The sequence below is a fragment of the Protopterus annectens genome, chromosome 2.part1, assembly GCF_019279795.1.
Source record: "Protopterus annectens isolate FY-2018-M chromosome 2.part1, PAN1.0, whole genome shotgun sequence".
Lineage (NCBI taxonomy): Eukaryota > Metazoa > Chordata > Ceratodontiformes > Protopteridae > Protopterus > Protopterus annectens.
The window spans coordinates 67,004,843-67,023,082 of NC_056729.1; the positions used below are offsets into that span (position 1 = coordinate 67,004,843).

The following is an 18,240-nucleotide window of genomic DNA, read 5'->3' on the forward strand; positions in this document are numbered from 1 at the left end:
TGTGACTATAAATCTCCTACCACATTTTTCTAACTTACTTCTCATTCATTTTTGGGTGTATTTCTTTTCTAGAAAACATCTCTTAGTGTTTTATTTACATGCAGTTGTTTTTAACCCTGTCCAAGTTAATTAGCATGTAACAGTCTAACCACATTTTGAAATTAAAAACCTTGTATTACATTACATGGGAAGACAACATTTTTTTAGGTAGTAGATTTGAGATGCATCAAAGAACATGTAACATACAAGCTGCCTGCTAGATGCTGTGGATATTAGGGGTAGAGAGTGACCTCTTAAACCTATTGTAGCAACAGCACAAGGTGGTGGAAGAGGACAGTATGGTGTTGGAAACATTTAGAGTCTGGTCGTAGCTTAATGAGATGACACACAATTGATCTGGAATTGATGAGATCATGATTTATCACAGGGAAAACTTTGCTATTATGAGTTATTTGGTTTTGCTTTGATGATATGGGGACTGTTTTTTTTTCATTTTATCAAATATACAGTGTTTTGTAATATAATTGCTAGATTTCTCTTTTTACTGTGCTGCAAATATGTTCAGATTCTTGTTCTTTGTTAACATCATACCTCTCAACTTCTTGGTGCAAGATTTCTTGACAAAGCCAAAGATAATGGGAAGACAAAGTCCCAAAATCAAGGACTGATTTTAGATATTACTCTTATAAAATTAGAAATTTGCTAGAATGGATATTCCATTAGCATGCATTTTCTGAAGGATATAATCTGAATCTCAAATATCTACCATTACTTAGTGACTGCAATCCTCAATGACTTCCCAGAAAAACACATCTGATGAGGAGCACACCAAAAATATGAGGCAAAAGTCAGGAAATTCTGTAAAATTCTGGGCAGTTTAGAGGTATAGTCAACATCTGTGTGATTGTAAAGTTACATAAGTAAGAGGGGTACAAGAAAATAAGCATGCTTGCTTCTATTACCTATAATTTCACTGGTTGGAGATTTTTATTTTTACTTTCAACTGCAGTGGATTTCTTTATTATGGTTTATATTAACTGGCATGAATTCTTGAAGGGAGGGGATTAAGGCCTTAGGATATACATTAGCATTTCCAACGTAATGAAGTTAGTATAGTCACAATTATGTCAGTGACAATTATAAGTATTGTGCAAAACCCCTGTACTTGAAGGTTTTAATACTCCTCCTTTTATATTCCTCCACTCCCTCCTTCGCTTCCAACTCATGTTATATTATGGCACTCTCTCTCTCTATAATTTTCCCTTTAAAACTTTCATCTTACTTCTCTGTAAAAGCTCCTAAAATGGTGCCATGACTTATAAGGGGAAGCAGCACTGTATTACACCTGCATGTTGAACAATGTGTTCCAGCATAAGTAACTTGATGTTATGCCACATGAGGAACTGTAATTAGTTATGTATCAACACTTGTGAATATTTTACTTTTTATTGTGAATTATATTAACTTATAGTTTTTTGTGCTTCTGCATTGGGGTTGTATCCAAAAATGCTCCCAGGGCAAGCTCACCTACCTGGTCAACAAACAAAAGGGAAGAGGAATAAATAAACAAACAGAGGAACTGTGATAACTACTGATGCAAGTCCCAGAATTCTGGCATCATTTGGGACTAGAGTTTAATGTGGAGAAACACAGGCATATAGAGGTGCATTGTTTTGTATGCATCCATGAAGAAATGCAGGTTTAAGTGTTTCTGTAGACAGCAAAGTGTTGAAACTCAGTGAAGAATCTGCCATAAAAGTGGACAGATAATTATCAGAGTAGACACAATGACTGACAGCTTAGAAAACATAAATGTTCTAATAAAATAAAAAAGCAAAAAAAAAAGGAGGTTAGAGGGCAAAAACAGACCATGCTACTGCAGAGTGTGGGGTAATGACAGCACTGCGTACAGGTGGTGCAAGGAGATTTTCACACAAACAGCACTGCCAAAAAAGAGCTACCTGGATACAGTACCTGTTTATTAAAATATACCAGCAGAGCCATGGATGACTCATGCAGGTCCCAATGCTACTCCATAATCTGGCACCCCTCAACTCGAAATTTTAGAGCAAAAAATAAGTGTATTACCCAATCTAATACTTTTATGGAGAAACAGAAAAGGTCCTTTCTCCAATTTATCATTCCTCTCCTCTCACCTAAGGAATACCAGGTCCACTAACTTTCTCCAACCTAGCATTCCTGTTCTCTCCTCTAAGGAATGCCAGGTCCACTACAGAAATGAATGCTTGCACTGCAGTACTGCTGACTATGCCCCAACACCTTGCACCTGGGGCAGCTTCCTCTTTCACCCCACCCTAGCTATGCTTAAGAACCCCAGTGCCAAATGTTATTCATCAGGCAGGGGGTTTTCTGAACAGTTCTCCCACTGCATTTCATCTTCTCTACAGGGCCCTGCTGATGACATCAGTAGGGGTATCTTCAGGAGGATCAATTCCAGAAGCAAAGAATAATGCATCCATACTATAGGACCCAGGTCAGACCACACCTCTTGTACTGCATGCACTTTTTAATGGCATATAAGGAAAAGAACATCAAACTGCTGAAAGGAATTCAAAATAAAGCTTCCAGAAAGATCCGCGGGAAGGACAGTAAAGTATATGGCCTGAAACTAGAGGGGCTATAACTCTTCTCAAACAGTATCAAGAGAGACAGTGGGGATCAGTTATTGGTGCACAGGATCATGCAAAGGAAATGTACATGGGGCATCATGAATGGGAAAGACAAAGGAGGATGAAAGGAGGATGAAAAGGGGAAAGGTAATAAATTGTAGGGACTAACTACTGCTTAGATAACTGAAAATACTCTTTCAGAGAGACAGCTGCAGATGCAAAATGGACTAGTGGAATGGATACTGGAGAGAAACAATCACCAGAGGAATTAAAGACAGCATGGGACAAGTGCTGAAAGGGTAAAGAGGTAGGTACGTAGGGGTGGAGAGAAGGAAGAATATTAAATCCACTTAAAAGGCAGACTACCCAGGTGTATTGCCTCCTTCTGCTATCTAGCAAATATAACGTAATTTCCTTTTATACATGTCTCAGAGGAATCAGCCTGAATGAATACATGCCTATGAAGAAACAGCATAGCAAGTTAGACAGACTCTGAGCTGGTCAAGGCTCTGAAATCAATTCATGACCACTCAAGCAATGAAACTACAATCAACCATAAGGTGATTTATCACTGTATCAATGAGAAAATTGGAATGCTTTTATAGAATAGCCATCCCTTGATAACTCATTGGCTATTGCATAAGAGAAATAAGTGCAATTCATTCCCAGTTGGTATGGATACTAAAAAGAGGGGGTACTTCCACATCTTACAGAGATCATTTCAAGCTATGTCTCAAACCAAATAATCATAGGTTCATAATCCCACTAGCAGTACGACCTCTTCTTAGGATCTGAATAATATGGAGACCCAATAGATTGGAAACCACTAAAGAGAGTCCAAAACTTTAATCTAATCAGGTTTCCATGATAAATATTAGGCCCATCTCATGAAGTAGATTGAAAACAATTCCAGACTTGGTTAATGCCATGGTCATGTGAAGCAACTGACACATGAGTAGAGCCATTGGCAAGCAAATCCTAGCTAACGGATGAAGTTCACTGTTTAATGTCTGAAGTGCACAGTGAGCCAAGAAGGACCCCTATTGCCAACATATCTGATTACCTTAACTGGCCCATAGCAATCTAGATCACTAAAAATATGAAAATGGAGCCCAGTGATAGTAACAATGATCCTCTGAATTATGAGACTATAACTCTTGAGTGTTGGGAATATATTATTCTTTATATTATTCTTACTTTGAGGTACAACAATCTTGAGATTATATATATATATATATATATATATATATATATATATATATATATATATGTGTGTGTGTGTGTGTGTGTGTGTATGTATTTATCATACCAGGGTATAATACCCCCTTGTCCACCTGAAAAAATGTTTCAAAGTAGAGCAGCTAATTTTACAGTTTGCTACTTAAATGTTCTAATTCATTTATTTTTCACAATTCCAGGATTCACAATACTGGGTCTTGCAGTTACGCCTAGAAACCAAGTTCGGAGCATATTGTACCATTAAACTGATGGGCCTCATCAGCAAACTGATGACATTACCAGTATATCGGAATTAATTCTGCTATTTGAGAATAGCACATTTCATGGAGCTACATAATTCCCCGGGGCTGTATTACAATAGACTTGATATATGTAAATTAAGGGCATAGGATTAGGGAGCAGGGGATATAATTCCCATGGAATGAAGGTTTTGTGCAAGATTTTGTTGGTTGAGTAGTTTAGGGTGCTGTTTTATTATGTGCTGAAACTTACTTTAGATGGCTGTCTTATTTTGTTAGTTTTGTTTCTTCATAGTGCCAGTTTTTCATGTTGAATGGCTTTCACTGCTTTGACTGTGATGTCCTGAATTTTATTAGCGTAGTGATATGAATTCAGCTATGAACATGGCCTCACCTACCCCTGCAACTACAATTCTTCATTCCCAACTATCAGTACAGAAAAGAGTTCATAGAATCATATGCAAATCACATGGGCAGAGGACAGCAAGGAGTTTTCCGGTACAGGTGAGCTTCATGTTACTAAACAGTATTTCTTGTTAGCAGCTAACAAAAGAGTACACATGGAATCATGGATCTCTAACAATACTCATGATTAGATATGAGTAACAGGATTTACACAAAGTTGGCCTGGTTTTATCATGACAGCATAGCCAGAGTGACTAAACAATGCCAATAGTGGGAAAATCTTGCCTTACCCACACCACTTGTGGATTATTGCTATTACACAATAACATTATTTAAGAAATAAATCACCTACCTTTTTTAAATAAGGCAGTTGTTTGAAGACAATTGTCTTCTGCATCTTCTGCAGAATATTAATGTCCAGCCCATGAGTACAGCATGGATATCCACACACTTGCACAGTGTATCAGTGGTACACAGGGCTGAAGATGGTAAAGGTACCAGCTTCTTAGGAGCATCTTTTTTAGTGTGTTGGGTGAATAAAGAGACAGCGCTAACACACAAGAGACATGTTTACGAAGCAAGCATGTTGTGTATCTCCTCTCACCTCCCCTTAGTGATTTGCCTGTTTTTAAGGCTTCTGTCAGTATGATCAATCCAGCTGAAGTTCAGTTGAGCAGCTGGACCTCTTTATATATGGAATGCACAATTTTCAATGGGCGCACTGACTTTTCTGTCTAGTCAGCGTGGATGTTTTTGAATATCCCTTTCATTATATAATTCCTAAACAAAATCTTGTTGCATTTGTCGGACAAATATGACAGTCCAAATAATGGAGAAAAGCAAAGGTCGTTGAAACACAAGACCATGTAATTTTTAATCAGTCCCAATGTATTTTAAAATGTCCTGTGAATTCTGGACAAAGCCAAAATGGGGGGAGGGGTGCAAAAGCCCCAAAATCAGGGGAACTTTTTGAAAATTCTGCTAATTCAATCAAAAAGTTAATAGAACAACATAGATTTTGCATTTTCCGAACAATAAGAACAGGAAACTCTAGTGTCTAACATTGTTGACTAACTGCAATCATCAGTGATTTACAAGAAAATCAACATTGTTATGAGGGACAGGGCAAAAATATAAAGCAAGATCTGGGACAGAATACAAAATCAGGGGCAGTTGAGACATATGGCATTAGGCAAACGTGCCTGTAAAGGAAAAAAATGTTTTTATACCACAAACAAGAATCAGATCTCTTCAATTCACATAGCTAGCATTTTCTTGTATTAAGATTTCCAGCAGCTTTTGAAATACATTGATAAACTAGGAGGAAAACACATCTGTGTCAAGAAAAGGAATATCCGATTCCATGCCATGAGGTGGCAACTGCAAAAGGCATGCAGCACCATTTATTTCATTTCCCAAAGATATGCCATCATTGGAAGTCGTAAGATTTGAACTGCATTCTCCACAATTTTACAGAACCATGCATGTCTGGTTGAATTTTTTGTTTGTTTTTATCTGGACTGTTTGAACTGCAAGTACTTTTTTGGATCCTTTGAATTACAAGTATTGCAGAAAGTATGTATCACACATTCTCATTTGATAAGGAGAAAGAACACTTCTGGAATTAGCTGTCATCCATGATCAAGCTGAACATTCTAATTCTGCAGATCCACACATTCACTGTATTGTCCAGGCAGAAGAATGTCTGTGAAATATAGGTCAAGAGATGAAGCTACCTCCAACAGCTACCTGGGACTATGATGTGCAGACATGACTTTTTACAGCCCTATTTACATATTTATCTCAGTGATGTGATACTGCCTATCACCTGAATAACTCATGTGGTTAGACACTTGTTGAATGCTTTTATAACCAGAGAAATAGAAATCTCCTTTAGGATGACATCCCTCAACCTGAGTGTGATGCATTCATCAACAGAAAACAGAGGGAGTACCAGCAGGTCTGCCCAATTTTTACATCAGTTGTTAACATTCACCATCATAGCTCCATAAAGCAGAGTCCAAATACATTGTCACCATCACAGCTCCATAAGGCAGAGTCCAATGAGATCTTTATTCCAAGTGATGTCCAACTAATTCCAACAGCTGGATCTTCTGGCTACAGTGTCTGCACTGGGTAGCTTGTTGCTAAGCAAATCACAATTATGCTACTTGGCCTATATCTAAAAATAAATGTGTGAATGAGGGTAATAAATGCAGTCTGAGGCTTCTTACCTTGTTGTACCCTCCCCTTCCCTGTGGTACAGTGATGATCTAGAGTTGGTGCGTATATAAGTAGCCTGGCTGTGGCGACACCAGCTGCCACATCAGGGATGCCCTACAAAAATGCTTGAAAGGTGTAACAGAAAATTGTGTTTGAATTACAGTTTAATTTCTTTCATTGTTGGGACTCACACCATCAGCTGTTGCATATCTGACAGGCACCCCTGCACTGTCATAGTATTGCTTTACTTATAACCCTAAACACTGACTGAAAACATTTGCAAGATACAGCAGAGTGAAAGCACATCTTCGCTTGAATCATGTCTTACGTTACAAGATCTTCAACTAAGCTGTGCACAGCAATGATCTAACTTTTGCTATCGAACGGTGAAACCAGATAATCTAGAAAAAGAATAGATATTTCAATAGCTGATCCGTTGACTGCATTTGAATGAAACATTCACTCAGCTAAGGATGAAGCTGGGTCTCTCTCTGAACATGAAGGTCATAAATTCAGGAATGAGATACTTGAAGAATTCTATTGGATTTGTAATTAGACCATACAGAAGGCTGCAAAGAGGTAATGCCAGGTCACCAGCCAAATTCTTAGCAAAGAAACTGTACAAGTCCTGTGATGTATAAGGTTCTGCATTTGCTTCATCTTGACACATTTCGTACTATTTAACAGGTAAATCGAAAACAGGTCCAAATGAGCTTGTTTCTTGGGTGTGAAGGAACAGCCTTGAGTAATAATAACCCTGTTGTTTCTTTAAGAGAAAGGAGAAATTACAACTATTTGTATAAATGTTTTCACCATAACAATTTCTGTTAGAATAGTAAGATCACTGAGCACTATACTTTATTGTACCTGGAAAGCAGCCAAAGGCAGACATCTAGTCTCCAAGCTTAATTTTCAGAGTTTTGTATGTCAGAGCATACCTCTCATCTTTTAGTGTTGGGGTTATGGATAAAGCAAAAATAATTAATGAAAAGACTTCAGGTTAGAGATACTTTTTAAATGCTTGTGCTATTAGCTAAGAACATTAATTCCCAATAACAAATTCCAGTTTTAGGGAGAATGAAGCAGTTTGGGCAGTTGAGAGGCATGCCATGAAGAGGAACTGGTCTTCTTCTTGCACTGATACAGGTCTGAAAGTGCATAAAAAACAGACCAGGCCTAATTATTTTTCTGTTCTCTTCTGTTCTTGGAAAATTAACTAGCTTGTAAAACCTGGGAAGTTAACCAGTTTTTTTTTTTTTTTTGTAAAATTTGGCCTTCATAAAGTTCTCTTCATAAGAAGGAAAGGTGATTCTGGGGTGAAGCAGAAAAGTTCTATCTCTAGGTCACCTCTCTCTGTCATGTGTAGCCTAGGTGGGTGAATCTAAGAGCTTGTACTTGGGCAGTTACTAAACTGTCTATCACTATAATGAGTATGCTCGTATAACTGTACTGTATAATTCATTAAACCCAGGAAAATGGGGGCTAGTCCTGACCAAAGACCCAGAGAGGAGGATTGTAATACTAATTGCACATCCTCAGTGGCAAACCCTGCTTCACTACTAGGTTAGCATACTCAGTTTGTAGTGTTTGGAAAAAGTGCGGCTGGTAGTAAAGGATGCTGCCTCAGAAATAGTCTAGGCTGAAATATTTCTAAAGAAAGCTGCTTTTCAATAGTGACAGCTCGTCTTATCGACTGGGCTCAGACTTTCTGCTCCAATGTCTTCTCATTGTGATTGTAGCAAAAAAAACAATGCAGTTAGTTAGCCATTTCAGCAAATTCTGCTGTGATACTGATTTCTTGGCATAACAAAACAACTTGCAATTCACCTGAATTATTTTATACTTTCATGATAATACCTTAGGTGTCTTTGTACATCCATCAAGTTTAACAGCCTCTCCACCCTGTTTAGTGTACATAACATTGGTAAATGAATGGAATGATTTAATACCAACTTTTCAACCATCTCTGGCATGAAAGAGGGGAAGATTCTGAGTGCTACCACATCCTTGTAAAAGACAATGCAAGATTTCTCGCACATTAAAGCTTGCCCAGAAACCCTTCTGACAGTGGTAACCGGCACATGGAGCAAAGCTTTCCAAGACAGAAATGTTAATGCTGCAGAAATGACTAGCTCAAAGAAAGACAGGAATAGGCCTCTTAGGAGGTCTTAGATGAGAGACCCGTTTATGAATGTTTAACTGTTGAAATGGATACAATGGGAGTTCCATGATTAGGCAAGCTATAATGGCTGATAGGTGCACTTTAACTAATGTAGAAGCCAAACTCTACTTAAACTCTTTCCAAAAAGCTCAGTGAGGTACACTGGGACTAAACAATGTTTCAGTGGTTTCTGTCTGTTTAGTGGTGCACCACAAAGAAAACCTCCTCCATTTAATCAAATTAGGTTTCCTGTTGGCTCTTCTGGTCTCGGTAAGAACGGGTAAACCACAAAGGAAAAGTGGTCCCATAGGGGACATTGTTGAGATTATATATGCAGTCAAAACAGTGCTTCTGTGTAGTGGATGTATGAGATATCCTTTTTGCTGTCTTAGGAGAGAGCAAAGAGTTGGTGGTTAGAGGACTTTAACCAACTAAGAAAAACAAGATTACCTTAGACACAGAATGTGTCCCTTCATTTTTTGTCTTTAGGAACATTTCTGGCAACACAGGGAATGATGGGAATACATGCAGCAGTCCCTGATCCCAGGGGATTGTGAATGCATTCACTGGCTAACATCCCCTGTAAGACTAGGTGGAGTGCATTTTCCTTAAGCAAAGGTTGTTCTGTGCAGACATTGCATCACTTAGTGACTCTCCCTTCTTCTGTACCAGGCTCTCATAAAACCTGTCTTTTCATTCAATTTGCACAAGCTAAATGAGCCAGCTGATCTGCTAGTGAGTTCTATATTTAATGGATATATAAAGCCAGAAGGTGAAGACCCAGTCAATAGGCATTTCCCAAATCTGCACAGAGTAAAATCAGGTTTCTTCTTGCTTGTTCGTGTATCATATCACTGTCACCACCTTTAGGTTTCCTGACTTCCACAATGATTAGAAGATATGAATGAAAAGAACAGAGTCATCATCTCCTTCATATTTTTTTCCTGTGTTCAGTAATCTGCTATCCTTGGACTTTTACCCTAGCTATGTGGCAAAATCTGAGACACATGTGGTCAGTGACTGTAAGCCTTTTGAGACCACTAATGCCACCGCTGGTATGTTTTATTCTAGTTATGCCCACCTGATGAACTCCTTTTCAACAGCTTGTATCATGGTGGTAACCTTCTCCAAAGAGGGGCAGTGGTGCTGCTGCTGCTCCCACAGAATTCTGAGGTACCGCTAAACTCTAATTTATATGCAGACTGAGTAAAGATACCAGTACAATGGAGGTAGATGTATCTATGCTCTTGCCATCAAATGAGTTTTCTGTTGTATTAGGCAAAAAATATGTAGAACAAATACTTTATCCTCTGATAGGGAAAGTTAGTGGGATTCTATGCCTAGCTTTGTTTCTGTGGAAAGGTCTGGTACATGCTGATACCAAGTTAGATTTCTGCATGTTTAGGGAAAATGGGAAGTTACCCAGGCAGTGGATGGTACAATGCTAGAGAACTGAGAGTTCCTTATATGAAATTACTTGTGTTAAAATGGGATTCACTAGACAATCTCGAAATACTGAAATGTTGAATTTCAGTATTTCGAGACTGCATAGTCGAAATTCCACATACCCGAAAACCCACAACTGCGAAAACCAGAATTGCAACCACACACACACACACACACACACACACACACACACACACACACACACACACACACACACACACACACACACACACCACCACCACACTAACAAACACACATACACCTATCTAACTACACTACAACAAACATAACAACACAAACATAACATAACATACAAACACACCTACCCTACCTATAAGCAGGGGAGCAAGCCCCCCTGCACCCCCCCGGTGGGGGGCTGTGCCCCCACACCCCCCTACTTATATATACTAAATCTGAGGTCGCACTAAACACACAAACAAAAATCACCACTACACACACTCATACACACTAAAATCCCTACCCAATACCCTTACGTAAACACCACTTACCTGAATCCCAGCTAAATCCACAAACCGCACGTCATGAATGCGACACCATGACAGCGGATTCCACATTTCTGCATTCGAGATAGTGCAGTTTTGCGTAACTGTACTTTCAACTATTCAGTCTTGAAATACTGAAATTCGACATTTCAGTATTTCGAAATTGTCTAGTGAACCCGTTAAATGTCATGCAGGTATGGTTCTATATGAATAACCCTTATCCTAAGGTAGACAAAATCTTAATCTAAGAATTTTGGGAATAGCCTGGGTGCCATAAGTAGCCAAAGGTCAAGGAAGTAAACTGGCAATACAACATCTGCATTAGGTATTTTAGGTGCTGCTTGATCTCTCTGTGAATGGGATGCAAATATAACATCTTTCATAGCTGTTTTTTTTTTCCAGTTTATCTATTTGTTAACTTGGTTTTATCTATTTGTTAACCTGGTGTGTTTAATAGCACGAGTGACACTGAGACCACTGACCGATTAAGTGAATTGCTCAGTAGGCAAATGAGGGTGTAAGGAATCATACCTCGTACCCTCGACTGCAGAAAGCATCTCATTAACAGCGCAGAGCCTTAATCCTCTGCTTTAACTGGCACATGCAATAAATGTATTGTTGTCTTCCCCATGCAGGATTAGGGATGATGTCTGAATGCACAGGTCTCTTGCATAGGCCAAGAATCAAACTTGGGTCAATTCATAGGTCCTTAGGGTTCATAGAAGGATAGTAGGCTAATGGCCCTAAAGCCCTTAGAACCCAGCCATATTTATTCCGAGTTGTCCCAACTGTCAGTGGTTAGGTGAGTGAGGTTTGCAGAGATAAGGGTCAATGGTAGTTAACACTGACTTCCTCTGTCCAGGAGGGGCATGGGTGCCATCACAGAAGTGAATTTGTGGTCACCCATCCATTGATCTAGGTTGTGTTTGAAGAGGGTCAGGGAGTTGCTCTGATTCACATGAACTGGAAACTTGTTCCACAGAAGTGTCAGTCTCTGGGAAATGTATCTGTCTCACCATCATAGCCTGTTCATGTCAGAGGTAGGTTAAGATCCCTGGAGTGAGTGACCCTCATGCACTTTGATTTATGAATGTGTAGCATTTTCATCAGGGCCGGGTCAGACATTGCCCTGTAAGCCAAGCACAGCTCACTCCTTAGCAACCTGTAGGAGACAGAATACAGTGACAGGACTTTCAGTCTTTCAGCATAATAATTTGTTTGGTGTACCCTGTATTTTCTTGATAAGAAACCTCTGTGGTCTCTAGTTGTTGCAGGTGTCTGCTGAAGTACATGCAAAAGGGAGCATTGTATTCAATTACTGGTCAGTTTAGGGCCGAGTATAATTGAATTATAACATCTGTAGATCTATATGTGATGCATTTAATTATACGATGTGCCACATAGAAGAATTTCCTTACTGTTGTGGATACGTGGTGGTCAAAGTTCAGGCTGCTATCAACCTGAGTACTCAGATCACATACCACTGGGTCTACACTTAGTGGGGTGCTGTCTAGAATGTAATTAGCAGGAATGTCAGCTTTTCCAAACAGAATAATAATGTTTTTTTTGGGGGGGGGTTTAGCTTTAATCTGTGGCTTTAGAAGCAATCATTTGTCTGTGTTAACCAGGTCTGCAGTATATTAACATCATTGGAGGACTCAGTAATTGCTCCCAATTTGCAATCGTCAGCAAACTTGGTGAGCCACAGACTGGTCCAAATTTGCCTGAACTTCTGAGAAATAAATTACAAACACTAAGGGGCCCAGCACAGAACCCTTTGGTACACCACTGGTGACTGGTCTTTTGCTAGGGGTGAAGTCACCCACTTTGTCAGTATGTATCCTATCTGTGAGCCAGTTGGCTACCCATCTGGTAATGTAGGGGTTAATTCCCAATTGGGACAGTTTCTCTATAATACCTGAGTTGGGGATTGTGTCAAATGCCTTGGCTAGGTCAAGATAGGCAGTACGGACTGTCTTTCCCTTGTGCAGGGCCTTTGTGACTTTGTCAAAAAAGTTAACCCTGTTTAACAAGCATGGTCCACCTTTAATGAATCCAAACTGGGTTGGGTCCAGAGTTTGGAGATTATATTTGTCCTTGTTAATAAGGTTCATAATGATTCTTTCCGTGTCCCTGTAGATGAGGCTCATCAAACTTGTGGGCCAAAATTCTCAGGGTTAGTTGATGGTCCCCCCTTTGTGCAGAGGGATTACAGTTGTTGTCCTTCATTCCACCAGAACATAGCCAGTTCACAGGCTGTGGTTAAACAGGGATCCAAGTGAGTCTGTAAGATCATGTTTTAAGTTGTTTAAAAGGTAACCTGGGTTGTTGTCTAGTCCCATCGATGCCGTGTTTTTGGCCTTAGAGAGCACAGAGATGACTTGATCTCTTGAGATAATAGGCTGAGGAATGGTGGCAGGTATACTTTGGGGATGACTGGAGGGGACAGGAGGGTGAAGTTCTCTCTAAATCTGTCAGATAACAGGTTGGCTATTACCTCCAGATGAGTATGGGTGGTGCCATCCATGATCACTTCAGTGCATAGCTGGGTATTCCCTTTCAGATTTCACACATAGTTAATTAATGCCTTCTGATTATACTTAGCTAGAAAGGCTATTTTTGCTTCATAATTAGCTTTGGAGGACATGAGAAGATCTCTGATTTGTTTGTTTAAGATAGAGAGGGATTTCTTCCTCTGCTGAGCCAGTTCCCTCTTGTTCTTGGACATTGGCTTCTTTCTCTTGTTGTACAGCATGTTTATACTAGGAGTCCACCAGGGTGGCTTGTTTATTCGGTAAGACCTGGTTTTAATCTGGTCAGGTACAGCTGATTCTATACAATTGCTTAAGTGGTTTTACAGGGCATTGGTGTATGCCTCTGCATAGGAGTCCATTGTATCTGTGTGTGGGGGAGCTTTGAAACTTCTTATACCATCCCTTATTAGGTGGTAATTTGTCTTTGAAAAAATGTTAGGCATTTTTTGCTTGACGGGGGATCAGGTCTTATAAGTACACCAAAGTAGACTGATTTATGGTCCAATGTTACCAGGGAAGACATCACACAGGGGAGGGAGCAATGCTCTCCCATGATAGTGAGTAGTATATCCAGGACATTTGAGCCTCTTGTGAGTGTGCTGACTAGCTGTTCCAGAGCATTTGTAATGACAAAGTCCAAGAACCTCTGAGCCAACATGTTTGTGGTTGTGTATGTTTCCCAGTGAATGGTAGGATAATTAAAATCACCCATGAGTAAGGTGTTGGGCTGTATAGCAAGTTTCATAGTGGGGGACCTATAGCTAGCTATGATGCAGTAGGGGGATTTGCCAATAGTTAACTGGAGTAGCTCAAGACAGTCATACTGTTTGACCAGTCTTCAGTTGTACTTATCCTTAATGAAGATGGATACACCTCTTCCTTTGTTTCTTTCATGCTCAGTTTGTGGTCTGAATGTATGTAAACTTTGCAGCATTGCATGGCTGGGGTGCTTTCCATGCCTTTGAACCATGTCTTGGTGAATGCACAGACATCAGCATCTTCCAAAGTGAGGAGTGCTTCCAGGGAGTGCAGTTTCTTGTTCAGACTCCTAGCATTAAAAAGCAGTACCTTAAGTTTATCTAGAGAGGATTTTGTAATATTGGGAAGCTGGTTATTTTGACACTGCCTAAAAAAGGCACAATAGGGATGGCTAATGCCTTTGCCAGTATCTGAAAGCCTAGCAGAGACAGGTGCAGACCATCTCTGGCAAAGCAGCATGGCTTGTCGACCACATCTTCCCAGTCTGAGAGATATTGGATCCCCTTGGAATGACACCAGAAGCTAAGTCAATTGTTAAAGTCAATAATTTTTTGTTTGCATTGTGGCATCATCCTTGGAGAAGGTAGAATGCTGCTTAAGGCTAGGCTTATACCTGCCTCTGACACTATCTGAAAGCTCAGTCATGTTTCTCTTCATATAGTCCAGTGAGATAAGTCTCAAGTCATACATCCCCACACGGATGATGATGGAGTCATACTGCTACTTGTGGTTGAGTGAGTTGAGTGCTTGAGTGACTTGATGGATCCTGGCGTTTGACAGGCAGCTAACCGTAACCCGTCCCTTATCCAGCCTGGTGATGGGAACATCCATGTGTCTCACAATGGTGTCACCTATGACCAATATATTGTGTTTTGTGGTGTTACACCTTATGGGCATATTTGTTGAGACACTGGTGTGTGTGTGTGTTGTTGTGTTGTGATTGCTTTTTGCACTGTTATGTGTGTAAGTGGTTTCCATTTGGTAGGCCTCAATATTTTATTAAGTTACCAATGAGTACTTCTGCATATGTGGGTTTATGTGTCATGCTCTTATGTAGTATTTAGTGTGGGAAGTGTGTGTGTGTGTGTGTGTGTGTGTGTGTGTGTGTGTGTGTGTGTGTGTGTGTGTGTGTGTGTGTGTGTTGACAACCGCTTTGGCATTTGATTGTCCTTATGTGAGAGTCTTGCCTCTAATTTCATGCTTTAACTACATCTTTCACATAAAGTATTTGATTGTTTCAGGAGTAAGTGGTTGTCAGTATACATGAGACAATTGCTACGTTGCCTCAGGGTGCCCATGTCTATCAGGCTGGCCAGAGAAATGATGTGAAACTGCCCGTCCATAATAGCAGGCTCTTACTGTATGTTTTATTAGGGAAGGGAATGGGTTAATTTGACAGGACTGTGCTGGTAGCACCAAGACTACAAGAGGGACCTATACTTTGTGTAGGTTAAGGTTGATCAATAGGGCAGAGCTTCTCAGTGCACAATTGAGTTGCTCCTAGAGCAGCAGAAAAGCTTGAAAGGGTTTCACTGACAGCGGTCTAGGGAAACCGAGCTTCTAGGCTTCTGCGTCTGTACAGGGAGCTGCTAACCACCGCTGAGCGAAGAGCAGCAAAGTGCAAACAAGAGGCTTAAATAAGAGCAAAGAGAAACACATTTTAAGCTAACTACCAATCAGGAGAGCACACACTAAGCCTTTCACCAGCAATCCCTAACTCAGACATGTTAGTCTGCCACAAGGTGCAGAAAAACACCTATTTAATGTAGAATAGCTGGTTTGGAGCCCAAGTGTAACAAGTCCACGCAAACTGCTACAACAGCCCTACAACTAGCAGATACAATGTAATACAGTGCAATTGACTACTTAAAGCAGCAATTGATTGGAATGCAGTTGCATCACCACTGTTCCACCAATGGGCCCTATTAATGTATCACTGAAGAAGGCTTGGTAGAGTTAACACAATTAATTTATTTTTACTTTCATGGGATTTGATTAGCTTGAAGAGGTTCCGGATTGGTGTCCATGGGTCATCTCTTTTTTGAGACCAAGAAAAGCCTTGAACAGAAATCTCTCATTTATTCTACAAAGTGGACTGTCCAGTTGGCTTTGACATGACAGTGGCTCATGCAGAATGGGTACAGCTACATACCCTACTGCTTTACGTGGCCTCCACTGCTGCACCAATGCTTATTCTCTGAAACCCATCTTTGTTTCAAGTGATCTGTCCTGGACTGTCTAAAGAAAAACAGCCACTTCTTGATAGGGTAATTCTTACTGTAGTTAGGAAATAGTGGTATACGTGCTGTCTGACAGTGAAAATGATTTCCCTTCTCCTTTAGGCTCTTAAAGACTTCTTGAAAGGGACCCCAGAGCGCAAGTCCTTATCTAATGAGATGTTCAGCAGCTGCCCCCCAATATCTTCAGATAAAGACTGGATCCTTAGCCAGGCAAGTTAATGCATAATGAGGCCTGTAGCTACACTCATAACAAAGATATCAGTGTTATCTTGCCAACATCTTATTGAACATTTTTAACCTTCCATGGCTGTCTGCATTAGCTTACACAACCTTTCCTAGAAGGGCCCATCTATCAGGTCATTTATTTACTTCAGTATGACATTTTGATACATTTGGCAGTTACTGTCCCCTATATGGCTGAAATCTGTATACCTTTCTTTTACAGAAACAGTTCAGGACTCTGCTTTTCTCTGTCATGTGGTAGAGTCACACCTCTCTACTATCCTTATTTTGGAGGAACACCTCAATTTTTGGGCCTGATTTACCCCTCCACACAATTTTTTGTATACCACTCATTACATGGGAATTTTGAAAATGCCTACAACAGAGAAGACCACACTATATGACCAACGTAATAGCGGCAGCAATAATTGAAACCAAGAGGACACACACCTAGAGCTCCCCTTTTCAGAAGCCTACAGAGTTTGCAGTTTGATAATATGCTTACATACTTCCAGCATTTTTGTTACTTTTGTTTTTTAAACATGAGTAGCGTCCCACATGCTTACTAGTAGTGAATAGCGTTATGTGCTATTTGCTGTTCAAACGTTATGCTAATTAGATGTCCAGGTTTTGGGGTGCATTTACCTACGTTTCAGTGGCATTTGTATGTATTTTCAATGTCTTCAGGTTGAGAGGTATGAGGAAGGGATTTAGCCCTGCTGTATTTTATCCCCTCTTGCAGTACCTAAGGTTCTCAGTACTGGGTCTGCAGCTAGTCCTTTACCTATATACTTAAAGCACTCCTGCACCCTGTAAAAACAGTCTGTTTTTCTTGGGAATTATGGCCGTGAATGTGGTTCAGGAAATAATTTCTCAAAAATATCTTCAGAAGCTTTCAGTACTTGAGGAGTGACCATGGGCGTGAGCTTCTTCATTCCTATAAACTCCAAATACTTGTATTGGGCTTCTGAGAGCGCCTTGAAGGGAATGTCTTTTATTCCATCACTGCCTGACCACCATCTGATCTTCTGTAATTAATCAACAAACCTACTGGCTCCCTGGTGGAGTGACAGCAAACTGTGGGAGGGATCATCACACAGACAGCAATCAGGGATTTTTCAGTTTCTTTTTTTTTTTTTTTTGCCTTAACCCATCCCCTATCAGCTGATTTGCATGCTCACAGATGTAACGGAATGTTATGCATATTCTGTGCATCGATCACATGCACACAGTTCAGCAGACACTCCTGCACATGTCTGATGAATGCTATCACATGCACACAGTTCAGCAGAGTCATGCATGTTTATTTAGCCTATAAAAGTACATACTGTGCAGTTACACCCACCTTCTCTCATTGGTTCTTCAGGTACCCAAGTTGCTAGTCATTGATCACAGCTAGGGCATCTATACCATGCAACCAACAGCTCACCGAAGGAGATGTCATCTGGAAGGGAGCCTGAAGATGTGGACACTTCTTCATGAGTGTCACAGCCAGGGTGACATTATGTCTGGCCAGAATAAGCCAGGTTCTACTGTTCAGCTAGATCCAAATCAGTCATCTGGGTTTTCATTTCCTTTTGATTTGTAGTGCAGGGCCCAAAGCAGATGTGTCTGCTATGGGAGGTAGAGCTTTAACCCA

The 18,240-nt window shown here is 40.2% G+C and overlaps 1 protein-coding gene across 2 annotated transcripts in view; it reads right to left on the bottom strand.

Annotated features, from left to right (window-relative positions):
- PTPRN2 (protein tyrosine phosphatase receptor type N2) overlaps window positions 1-18,240 on the bottom strand; it is a 4,238,418-nt gene that overhangs the window by 3,196,357 nt on the left and 1,023,821 nt on the right. The window lies entirely within an intron of this gene.